This window comes from Podarcis vaucheri, assembly GCF_965113315.1.
Source record: "Podarcis vaucheri genome assembly, chromosome: 17".
In the NCBI taxonomy this organism is placed as follows: Eukaryota; Metazoa; Chordata; class Lepidosauria; order Squamata; family Lacertidae; genus Podarcis; species Podarcis vaucheri.
In genome coordinates, this window is record NC_138755.1 from 11,485,491 (window position 1) to 11,497,640 (window position 12,150).

The 12,150-nt window shown below is 45.2% G+C and overlaps 1 pseudogene across 1 annotated transcript; it reads right to left on the reverse strand.

Moving 5' to 3' along the window:
* Window positions 1–1,810: 1,810 nt before the first annotated feature.
* Window positions 1,811–5,471, reverse strand: LOC309521908 (beta-1,3-galactosyltransferase 1 pseudogene; annotated as a pseudogene). Its single transcript, XR_014224640.1, has 2 exons — window positions 5,457–5,471; window positions 1,811–3,689 (listed from the first exon to the last, which is right to left on the reverse strand). The product of XR_014224640.1 is annotated as a beta-1,3-galactosyltransferase 1 pseudogene (transcript).
* Window positions 5,472–12,150: the final 6,679 nt, after the last annotated feature.

A 12,150-nucleotide genomic window follows, 5' to 3' on the forward strand; every position in this document is an offset into this window, starting at 1 on the left:
GACGTGACATCCTATTCCATAATACAGTGGTACCTCTAGATACGAACGGGATCCGTTCCAGAGCCCTGTTCGCATCTAGAGGTAAATGTAACTAGCGACAGCATGTCTGTGCACGCGCGCGTTGCTTTTTGCCGCTTCTGCGCATGCACGTGACGTCATTTTGAGCGTCTGCGCATGCGCAAGCGACGAAGCCCGGAAGTAACACGCTCCGTTACTTCCGGGTTGCCGAGGAGCGCAACTCGAACGCGCTCAACTTGAAGCATATTTAACCTGAGGTATGACTGTAATCATTTTATTATTTATACCCTGCCCATCTGACTGGGTTGCCCCAGCCACTCTGGGCCACTTCCAGCATATATAAAAACATAATAAAACAAACATTTAAAAACTTCCCCATACTGGGCTGCCTTCCAATGTCTTCTAAAGGTTGTACTGTATACAGCGGTACCTCAGGTTAAGTACTTCATTCGTTCCCGAGGTCTGTACTTAACCTGAAACTGTTCTTAACCTGAAGCACAAATTTAGCTAATGGGGCCTTGCACTGCTGCTGCGTGATTTCTGTTCTCATCCTGAAGCAAAGTTCTTAACCCGAGGTACTATTTCTGGGTTAGCAGAGTCTGTAACCTGAAGCGTATGTAACCCGAGGTACTACTGTAGTTATTTATCTCCTTGGCTTGGGGGTCGCATAACTCCATACCCTCCAATATTTCTTCGATGAAGATAGGGACGTCCTAAGGAAAAGCACGACATTCCAGGATCAAATAAAAAACCGGGACGGCTTCTGTAAATCTGGGACTGTCCCTGGAAAATAAGGACACTTGGAGGGGCTGCTGGGGGTCCTCTCCATCTTTCTACATCCTGGCCCAGTCCATCCACAGCCCCAACCAACAGATCAAAGTCCTGACCCCAGTCCCTGTCAGGGGGAACCTTCTTCCGAGTCCATTGGCCCAGACCCCCCCTTCTCTCTTTCTTTCTTTCTTTCTCTCTCTCTCTGCTTAATCGCAACTTATCTGAAGCGCTTCGTGGGACCCAACCAAGGCAGGTAACCCTCCCGCTGACCAATTCAAGGACATTTGAAGTTCATTTTTTATAAATACCATATTAGATTAATGTCTGGTTAACTAAAACAACAATTTCCCCCTTTTTTCTAATTTACACAATATCTTCTTGTTGATCTCTTTTGCTTTCAACATGGATATTATTTCTTGTTTCTTCTTTTTTGTGTGTCTTGTCTTACTCTGTGCACTTGTAATTAAAAACAAAAATAGTTTTCCTTCAGTCTATGTCACCCAAGCTGAAACCCTAAAGCTTTTCTTTCCCTGCCAACTAAGACACATATATTGAGGAGGAGCCTCACCCCTCCCTGTCTTGGTCCTATTGATGACTTCCCTGATGATCACTGGATTTTACAGCTTACCTCCCAGGAATTGTTGTAAACAAAATCTGCTTTGTAGGTTCTCCATTGGTAGGAGAAAATAACAGAGGCCACCAGAGAAGCAAAGCAGCTAGTAAGCCTGATCTTTATTGAACTGCTGCAACAGGGTGCTCCCCTCACATGCAGGAAAAGAGGAGAACCCAGAATCAAGGTGTGCCTGCCCTTATGTAGACGGAGTCTATTCTGGGGTGGCCTCAGGGTATACGAGAAACCTGGCAAGTGGCTTTCTTATATATTAAGAGCTAATAAAACACTTATCAGATTGTATCATCGTAACCACAGCATTATTTTAGACACTACTTTTCTCCCACTTAGCGACCCGCAAAGCAACTTACACTAAAGAAACACAAACAATACTAAAAAAAGATACAGATATATAAAGAAATCAGTTTAATAAAATCATAATAAAACAAAAGACATAGATTATATGAATTAAATAGGGAACAACGGGGTTTTTCTTACACAGACATTTAAGTCTCCGGCCAAAATTATAAGACAAGTGAAAAAGGCGTTCAGTAAAAAAATCAAGTCTGTTCTTGGGATCCCCAGCGTAGCTCCAAGGGCACTACAAGGCCCATCAAGACCCCCCTGCCCCTATCAATTTTTAATGATGAACTAGGCTCTTTTGGCTTAGGGGAGAGTTGGCTGATATGTGCTGCCTGCTTTCTAACATTTTTTATTTGTTTTGCGGGGTGCAGGTGTTTTAGGGTTGGGGGGGTTCTGGGCATTCCCAGTTCTTCCTCCTCCAAAACTAGGTGCGTCTTATGGTCTGGTGCATCTTATAGAGTGAAAAATATGGTGCTTTTTCTGAATGCTCTTCCCTGGTTGAGGATTCACCTTTTCAACCTTATCTCATCCTTCAAAGAGAACAGGGAATGGCTGGGTTAACGTCTTTATGGTGATTCATGTATAAATAATGCTGCGTTGTGTCTTGCGAGAAGCTCTTTGAAAACAGAGTGTGCATATATATTTATATATATGAAAAAGCAACAGAAGGTGACAAATACGTCTTTTGCACAACTGGCAACAACCCAAAGAGGCAGGTCCTTGCAAGTCTGGTTCTGGTCCTGAAAGCCAGGCCAAATCTGCAGCAGCTCCTCTGGCCCGTAGTGATGCACCACCACCACCTTGGAGAACTTGCACTTCTCATACTTGACTTTGAACACGTTGAAGAGACGCCAGGGGCTGTTTGTCACACTGATGCCCAGCTCATACAGGCAGATTCCCATGAAGGCATCTTCATTGTTAATGACCCTGATGGTCTTTGCTACCTGATAGATCTTCTTGGCCAGATCCCCAGAAAACACATACCCTGGGCCTGCGCAGAAGGGCGGGTAGGTTTCATTGGGGTACACCTCCCGTGGCACATACCACTTATAGGCCTTGTCACGCACTGGCTTTGTTTTCCAGTAGATGTACCCTGTCATGTAGTTCTTTTTAGGTGGCAGGTGAGGCTGCAGCAGGCGGGACACCATGTAGTTCACATTGAGAAAGATGTCACTGTCTGCCTTCACCACGTAGGTGGCATTGGGGCAGAACTTGCTTATCCATTCCATGCCCATCAGAGTCTTCAGGGTAAGGTTGTTGTAGGTATCCAGGAAGTCCTGCTGAATAATATCTTTGTGGATGGAACTCTCCGCTTCCAAAAGGGCCTGGAGCAGATATGCATATTTTGGGTGGACACCTGTCAGAAAGAGACGAAGAATGGAAACCCCAGGCACTGAGCTCTCGTTGCCCCACGTCTGCCGGATGGCCTGCCTTGTGGCAAAATCCTGGGGCTCAGTTATCACCAGCAGGATCAAGAAAGGGCTCCTCTCCCGGCATTTCTTTGGCTCGTTGAGAAGGAACTTATAATCAGTGGAATAGACAACCTCCAAGGGATGCCGCTTGGCCACTGGTGGTGGTGGTGAAATCAGACCAGAGGGCTTGGTCTCCTTTGTCCTCTCCACTGCAGATTCCCATTCAAATACCGTGGCACTTTTACGATCGCCTGCGGAATCTGGACTACCGTTGAGCTTGATGTCGTGTGGTGAGGAAAGCGTGTCGAGAGACTCCCATTCGTTCTTTGCAACAAGTAGGAAAAGGAAAGCAGAGCAGGAAATGAAGAGCACCACAGTGGGCAAATGCTGCAGCTGAGTCATGAACATCTTCCTGGCACCTTCCATACTTTTGGTGGGCAGGAGGAAGGCACATGCAGACTGTATGTTGGCGGGGGACAGATCCTGGCCAACTCTGTCCTGTTTCCAACGGCAACCTGAAAAAGAGAAGCCCAGTGAAAGGAAGGTGACTTCTGTTCTCTCTCTCTCTCTCTCTCTCTCTCTGTGTGTGTTTGTGTTTGTGCGTGCACACAAGGGGAGCTTTGGGGATCAGGCTGGGCGCACGGAGAATCAGTCTGCCAACTGCCAACACACAAAAACCCTGCTCATAACACCTGCCTTCTTGCCCTTGCAATCTGTTTCTGGAAGGAAAATATGCACTCTCAGGGATTGGCATTATTCACTCAACCCATCTATTTGCAGTAACTGAATACAGTAAGTGTTAAACTATAAGCCAGACCAGCTTCCTGATGAGGTAATCACCCGGGTGATGAGCCATTAAAGGAAAACAAAGGGAAGGGGCTCTGTCTGAGACAGGAAATGGGTGGGACCCCTCCCCCAGCTAGAAAGGCAAAGTCAAAGTTTGGGGGACTGTGGTGTGAACTAGAGGAAAAGCTGCAGGCTGGAAAGGCACAGAGGCAGAGCATGATGTTTGATTTCTGCTGGGATCCACAGCTGTTGCTACGGGAGAAACAATAACTTATTGAGGTGATTATGCTCCGGCCCTCTCCATCATAGGCTCAGGTTGTATATATGTATGTGGTAAGCTGAAAAGCTTGCACTGATGGAATAATTGCCATTGTGCTACATGGAATTCCTCCCTGTATTTCCAAATTAGGCCATAAAATTTGGAATGCACTGAAAGAGCAGCAGCATAAACAAAAATTCAGCAGGTGCAGGAGGCAAATTAAGCAATACAGGTAGCCTAAATCTCAACATCTTTAGAGCGCTACGTTATTCATCTGAAACAGGAATAGCTTAGAACTGGATCTGGAACAACTGCTTGGTTCAAAACTGGGGAAGGAGTACAACAAGCCTGTAATGTGTAATGTCTCCCTGCTTATTTAACTTATATGCAGAATTCATCATGCGAAAGGCTGGACTGGATGAATCCCAAACTGGGATTAAGATTGCTGGAAGAAATGTCAACAACCTCCTGTACTTGCCCTAATTGGCAGGCTACATAGGCTATATTCGGCCACAGAATACCTTTAACGAAAAGGAAGCAATTACGACTTCTGCCTCATAATGGGGTGAGAGTTCCATAGTCTGAAGTGAAGAAGTACTTTCTTTTATCTTTAGCTTCACTGAACGTCCACAAGTTCAAGTGTTATTAGAGAGGGAGAAAAGGCTTTCTAAATCTGCTTTCTCTATGCTATGCAAAATATTCATAAACTGCTGGAAGGAGCAGGTCTACAGCTTGAGGGTACTTTTGAATTGGACCCTGTCACTCAGGAGCAATCACATTTGGTAAACCTTGGAATAAAAAGGAAGAAACCTTAGCTAATCACGTGCAGCCCATTGTGTACATAATGTATATAAAGCAGATACTTTGGGGAAACTTTCATTCCTCCTCACCACTATGAGCTGAATAAAGAGCATGAAATCCACTCTAGAGTCTGAGTATATTTCAGCAACCTTAGACTGGGTCTCCTCCAGAGACAGTATAAAAACACAAGGGGCTTCCACATGAGAGACAAGAGTGCTCAGCCCCCAGCAGCCCCCAGCTCACTCACCTGCATACATCCCCTTGTCACCTTTGGTGACCAAGCAAATGGTTAAATAAATACAAGCCTGCTCTATGAAACACCTTTGCCATCATCAGTTTCAAGGAAATCTCGTTCAGTGCTCCAGGTATTTGTTCTCTCCCTCCTTGAGGGCCTTTCTACCCCTCTCCCATTCTCTTCTCTCAGGTGAGCACTTACCTGCCTGAGGTGCTGTTCACTCAAAGTCACCAGCTGCCTTTGACAGAATACTCCAGCTGCATGTCAGCTGCAATTTACCTTTCCCCGGGGAGGGTGTGGCACAAGAGGAAGGGACAACGCCTATGTTATCCAGCTAAAACAGAGGGGAGGGAGCAGGGACTCTGCTTCCAGGAGAGTCTTTTTTCCAGGACTACTGAGGCACCTGGAAGGACTCACCACCTGCATGCCAATCCCATGCTGAATCTCTCTCACACACACCAAAAAAGAACAGTCCCTCAGAACCCAAAGCCAAACACAAGAACAAGATGAAAGGGATACATTTATTTTATATAAATGTATTTTATATAAATGATTATTTTATATAAATTATATACATGTGCCAATGGGTGTTGATATAATGCCTACTGTAATAAAGTTAGTACTCCCCTGGTAGCTATTCTTTGGTCAAGTGGAGAGTGAGGCTTTGTGGGAAACCAGTAAGGAATATGAGAGCTGTCCTGTTGCTTTCATTTGTGGGCCCGCTGGCTCCAAGGGTGTGAAAGGACTTCTATGGGAAAGGAATTGTTGGGCTAATTTGAAGGTTAAACACCTGTGTTCGAAGCTGTGACCATACCCTTTGAAATGCTATCTATCCTTGATTGCTTAAGAATGTACATCTGCCTAAGTTCTACCAGTCTCCATGGGAAGGGAGGAACCCCCTTGATCTGGGTTCTGAAGGCTTAATTGGGTTTTGAAGGTTTAATTGGCTCAGCTGCAATAAGTTAGAATTATTAGCCCTCAAGCCGTTCATTGGAGAATTAAAAGGTAATCAAAGGGTTCTGATTGGGTTTTGGGGTTCCTAAGTCCACGTGTGCGTTATGGATAAAAGATATTGCAAAGGGGCTTGTAAGCGCGCGCTCTGCATTTTTGCAAGGAATCTCCCAGTTGCTGATGTCCACCAAGCAGCCGTCTTTTTGTCTTTTTGTGCTTTTGCCTTGAAGATTTTCTGAGACCTTTGGATGCGGACTTCTGAAAGACTCTAACTATCCTAGCTTTGCCTTAGAGTATAGAAGTGAGTATATAGCTAGCTATAATTTACAACGTTTTTATTTTTCTGTACTTGCAATGTACCAAATGAAGTGCCTGCTTATTAGCATGTTTTTTATTTTTTTAAATAAATCTTAAGAAAGACATATTCTTGTGTTGTGTGTGCCTGTCCGGGGGAATGGCTAATTCCAGCGTCTAGACTTCTTGGTTGCGCTGTATCAAAGGCTTTCTGCCTGCAAGCTCGTGAAAACAGCTTGTAGTTTGGGGGTTAGCCGGTAACAAAGGAGCACAGCTGGCTCCCTTGAGCTGTGGCTTCTGGTAACCCTGGGTTGAGGGAGTGGTGGCAGCCCTACCGGTTCTATTTTGTCCTGTTTCTGGAAAAGTAGACGGGCTTGCCAGCCTTGCTCCAGAAACCTGTTCTGGCCGGGGAAGCAAAGACAGGTGAGGGAGGGGCAACTGGCTGGGCGCCAGGTTACTACACATACCCTCCATTATTTCTCCAAATAGGGATGCCCTGTTCAATTATTATTATTATTATTTATTATTACTATTACTATTCTATTTATACCCTGCTCTGGGTGGTTTCCAACATATAATAATAAAACATTAAACATTAAAAAACTTCCTACTTCCGGGTCTCTGCAACATGGCAGGCAGACCGTGAATCTGACAGCTATGTCAGATTCGGCTTTGTGGAGTGAAGGGGAAGAGTGCGAGAGTGATGCGCCTCCCCCCAAAAACCCATGAGGAGCGTTGGGGTGTCCTGGGATCCTGCGGCTCACTGATGGCGCTGCAGCGAAAGGAATGGAGTGGGGGGGGGAGCCAAAGGCGCTGGTGAGCTAGGCACCAGCGCAGCTCCACAGAAGCAAAGCCTCTGATCCAGTCACGAGTGTTTGCCTTTCCAGCATACTGTGCCAATTGGAAGGTGAGGAAATATTAAGGAATTAATTAATTTGGCTAATTTCGGCAAGAAAATGGGAGTGAAAAAAGGAAGTCCGCTCCCATTACTGGTGCTATAGGCACAAAATATATGTGTGGATGAAATTTACTTTGGAAGAGAAGTTAACTAATGAACAATTAGGATTAAAAGACTGCACCCAGCTTCCGTTTATGCCAATCTCAAGTTTTCCTAGGATAATGATCTTGACCTGAACTGTAGTTGAACTTGGACATAGCACACGGTGAGATTGAACTTGACTTAAAATGGAGGTTAAACCTGAGAAGATTATAACGTTACAAGTACTTTAAATTTCCCTTCTGGGGAAAAAGACTGGACTGACTCTCTGGAAACTATCTCACTTCTGTGAAAGTTTCAGGATCTATTTGACTGTTGAAGACGTTCAACTTAATGGAATCACAATTATGTACTTGCTTTATTGAAAGACACCAGCTGGTTAAAAATCAAGACTAAAAGAAGAGGACTATCCATTGCTAATATTGGACTAAATTAGACTCAGAATAGACTCAAAATAAAAGTTACAATTGATGCAAAGACCTCTAGCTAATTTCCTTTGCACCGAAGAGTTGCCCCATTGTATCAGGAAAAATTATTTGTTCTGCCTCTAAAAAATAGTCTTTGTTCTGCCTCTAAAGCATATGCAATTAGAGTTGCCCATATAAGGATCTCGTTAGTAGTGTAATTCGTAGTGTAATTCTAGGATTGGACAGAAGCTTATGCATATTCATGCCTTAAGAATTGTATATTAGAGAGCGCCTGCTCTGTAAGCACTGCTCAGAATTTGGAACTGATTCCTCTGAGTCAACCTTACTGGCCAATAAAGACAATAAATCCTCACTCTTTCCTCATGGCAGGGTTGAGTTAGATGTGCAAAATATGACAAAGGGGTAAATAAGCCCACCATTTATTCCCCATCCCCAGTAGATTTTATTAAAGCTTAAAAGAACATGTACAAATGTTAATATCAACTACAAAATAACTTTCCACAATGCAAAAAAGCATGAAAAACTCTAATCTAAATTAAAACAAAAAACAAAGGAAGAAGAAAGAAAAAGAGAGAGAGTGAAGGGGAGAGATTCTGATTCTACTGGCGGTTCCCTCGCTGCGAGAAGCCAAGTTACAGGGAACCAGGCAGAGGGCCTTCTCGGTAGTGGCACCTGCCCTATGGAACGCCCTCCCACCAGATGCCAAAGAGAAAAATAACTGCCAAACTTTTAGAAGACATCTGAAGGCAGCCCTGTATAGGGAAGCTTTTAATGTTAAATAGGTTATTGTATTTAAGTGTTTTGTTGGAAGCCACCCCGAGTGGCTGGAGAAACCCAGCAAGATGGGCGGATATAAATAATACATTGTTATTATTATTTGTCTGTCAGCTATATAAAAAATATATTCAAAACATGTGCTCCAAGGTAACCCCCAACTATTCCACTTATAAAACAATATTTTATTTGGTCCACAAACCCAGATATCACAAATTCAAGTCCACCAACTTCCGGCTAGAATAAGTTCCTTATAATGGGGAACTTTACTTCATAAGCTATCCATTCTTAAGGAAATCAGCCCTGAGTGCTCACTGGAAGGACAGATCCTGAAGCTGAGGCTCCAATACTTTGGCCACCTCAGGGGAAGAGAAGACTCCCTGGAAAAGACCCTGATGTTGGGAAAGATGGAGGGCACAAAGAGAAGGGGACGACAGAGGACGAGATGGATGGATAGTGTTCTCGAAGCTACCAGCATGAGTTTGACCAAACTGCGGGAGGCAGTGGAAGACAGGAGGGCCTGGCGTGCTCTGGTCCAGGGGGTCACGAAGAGTCGGACACGACTAAACAACGAATTACTTCATAAGAAGTTTGTTGTGAACCAAATCCCTCCTCCCTCATTTAGGGCTTATTCTGGCTTGAAATCCATTGGGGCTCATCCATCACACACCCCAGGCCTATTCTGCATACCTTTCTCAATTATTTTTTGAATCCGTACTTGTCTGCAAAACACTGCAGCATTCTTAGAGACCTTTGGAGGGTATTCCTCTAAGTGCTCTGGCACCTCAGAGGTTACTTGGTAAAAATGGGTTGGATGAGGATTCAGCTGGAACCAATCCTACCTTGAAGCACACTAAAAATCAATTTGCCACCACTTTCCCAAAAAATGTAGGCATTCAAGACAAACTGAAGTGAGTTGATGGAGGGCATTTTCCTTAAGGGGGAAAGAGGTGAGAAGAGCAGTCCAGCTTCTGATGCCATAGCAACACCTAGTGGCAAAATCAAGCATTTTGAGTACCTTGACACTTGCCTTTTCTTTTACTGGAAAAAGGGAAGGGGTAATGCTGACTAGAGCTGGTGCAAATGCAAGCTAAGGGGTTTAGTTAAAGTCATACCAAAAAAAGCAGCTTTTTGGCAGTATTCCCTTCACAATGGCCGAAAATATAGTAAATATAATTTCGATTTTAAAAAATACATTGTACACAGCTCAACAGCAGTATTCCATCGTGTTTATAAAGAAAAAGGTGGAACAGAAAATCTAAAATTTCAGTGGAGAACCCGTGGCCCTCCAGGTGTTGAATAATTGCATGTGTGACTCTTGACTCTGTAACCTCCTCCCCAAAATCTAAAGCAGTGGCTTACATCAGAGAAACCTCTTCTAAGGATCAACAAAATTCATGAATAGGGTGGCCTGTGGTGGTAACGGCTAGGGTGGAAGAGCTGAAAAACAGGTGGGAGCACTACTACTTCTCTTCCATGACTGCCAATGTTTCTTTTCCTCAAGGAGCTTTTGAGTCTGTCACAATGTGCGAGAAGCTTCGTGCAACATCTTCAGCGGCAAATAATGATGCTAAACAGGGAATCCAGAAAATGATTCTGTTATGTATTGAAGTTCTCACCCTGGCCACCAGGAGTATTGTGTACCGTATTTTTCGCTCTATAACACGCACCTGACCATAACACGCACGTAGTTTTTAGAGGAGGAAAACAAGAAAAAAATATTCTAAACAAAACAGTGGATGTATGATTTTTGTGGTTCATGCTGTGGCCACAGACATGTGATCTGACGGTGAGTTTGGGGTAGCCCAATGCAAAAATCCTGAGGATCCATGTGGGTCCATGCTTTGTAACCACGTTTTTGCCCCATTGCGGCCCCATGAAACAGTGGGTGCGTGTGTGTTTTTTGTGCAGGCTGTAGCCATGGACATGCTATGTGATCTGATGGTGAATTTGGGGTGACCCAGTGCAAAAATCCTGAGGATCCATGTGGATCCGTGCTTTGTAACCACGTTTTAAGTGGGGAGGGAAGGAAAAGCACTCAAGGGACAAGGAGCACACGTGGGGGGGGTGTGTGGAGAAGGGTGCTGCTAATAATGCAGGAGAGGCTCCTCTCCGGCTTTGCTCCTTTAGAACAAGCAGGCTCTGCATCTCTCCCTCCTCCCCAGCAAGGAAACCACGATAGTAACCACTCTGAGACAAATCAAGAAAAAGTGCGACCAACACTCTCCCCCAACAAGCACAGTGAGGTCAACACACACACACACACAGAGAGAGAGAGAGAGAACTGGCCCTAAAGTTGCAGGGCGCTGGAAGTCGCAGGGGCGCTGGGGGAGTGAATGGGAAGCAAGAGAAGGAGAACGATCCCTCACACACACACACACACACACACACAGAGTGTCAATTCTAAAGTCGCAGGGGCGCTGGGGGAGTGAATGGGAAGCAAGAGAAGGAGAACGATCCCTCACACACACACAGACACACAGAGTGTCAATTCTAAAGTCGCAGGGGCGCTGGGGGAGTGAATGGGAAGCAAGAGGAAAAGGAGCCCTCACACACAGAGAGACACACAGTGTGGATTCTAAAGTCGCAGGAAGAGTGAATGGGAAGCAAATCACACACAGAGAGACACACAGAGTGTGGATTCTAACGTCGGGAGAGTGAAGGGGAAGCAAGAGGAGAAGCAGCCCTCACGCACACACAGACACACAGAGTGTGGATTGCACACACAGACACACAGAGTGTGGATTCTAACGTCGGGAGAGTGAAGGGGAAGCAAGAGAAGGAGAAGCAGCCCTCACGCACACACAGACACACAGAGTGTGGATTCTAACGTCGGAAGAGTGAAGGGGAAGCAGGAGGAGGAGAATGATAGCTCAAGCACACGCACGCACACACACACACACAGCCCCTACAGTGCCTAATCCAAAATCGGACAGCAAAAAACTGCAGGCAGGGACAGAGAGCACGGGGTTGTTTTAAAGCAGCCAACTCCCGCTCTGCTTCTCTCCCTCCTTCCCGGCTCCGCTAGCTGACAGGAGCCGCTTACACCCGCTTTGCTGTTTCAAAGCGAGCCTCGGACTGCTCACGACTGCAGCAGATTCCCCCGCCATCTGTAGGCATTCGCTCCATAACACGCACAGACATTTCCCCTTACTTTCTAGGAGGAAAAATCTGCGTGTTATGGAGCGAAATTTACGGTATGTAGTTTTCACTCAGGTCCACGTCAGTTATTTTAGGCGGGAAACCCTGGGTTGTTGTTGCTACATTGTTGACAGCCGGCTGCCTATAAAAGCAGGCCGGCTGAGCTGTTTGCTGTTCAGTTCTGTCCAACTTACAAATAAAGAGCTGCTCCGGAGAAATCGCTGTGTCGTCTGCTATGTTCGCCCACAACTTAACTGTTTCCATCTTCCTCTGTTTAGGTTGCTGAGTTGCAGCACTTCAAACGAAAGTG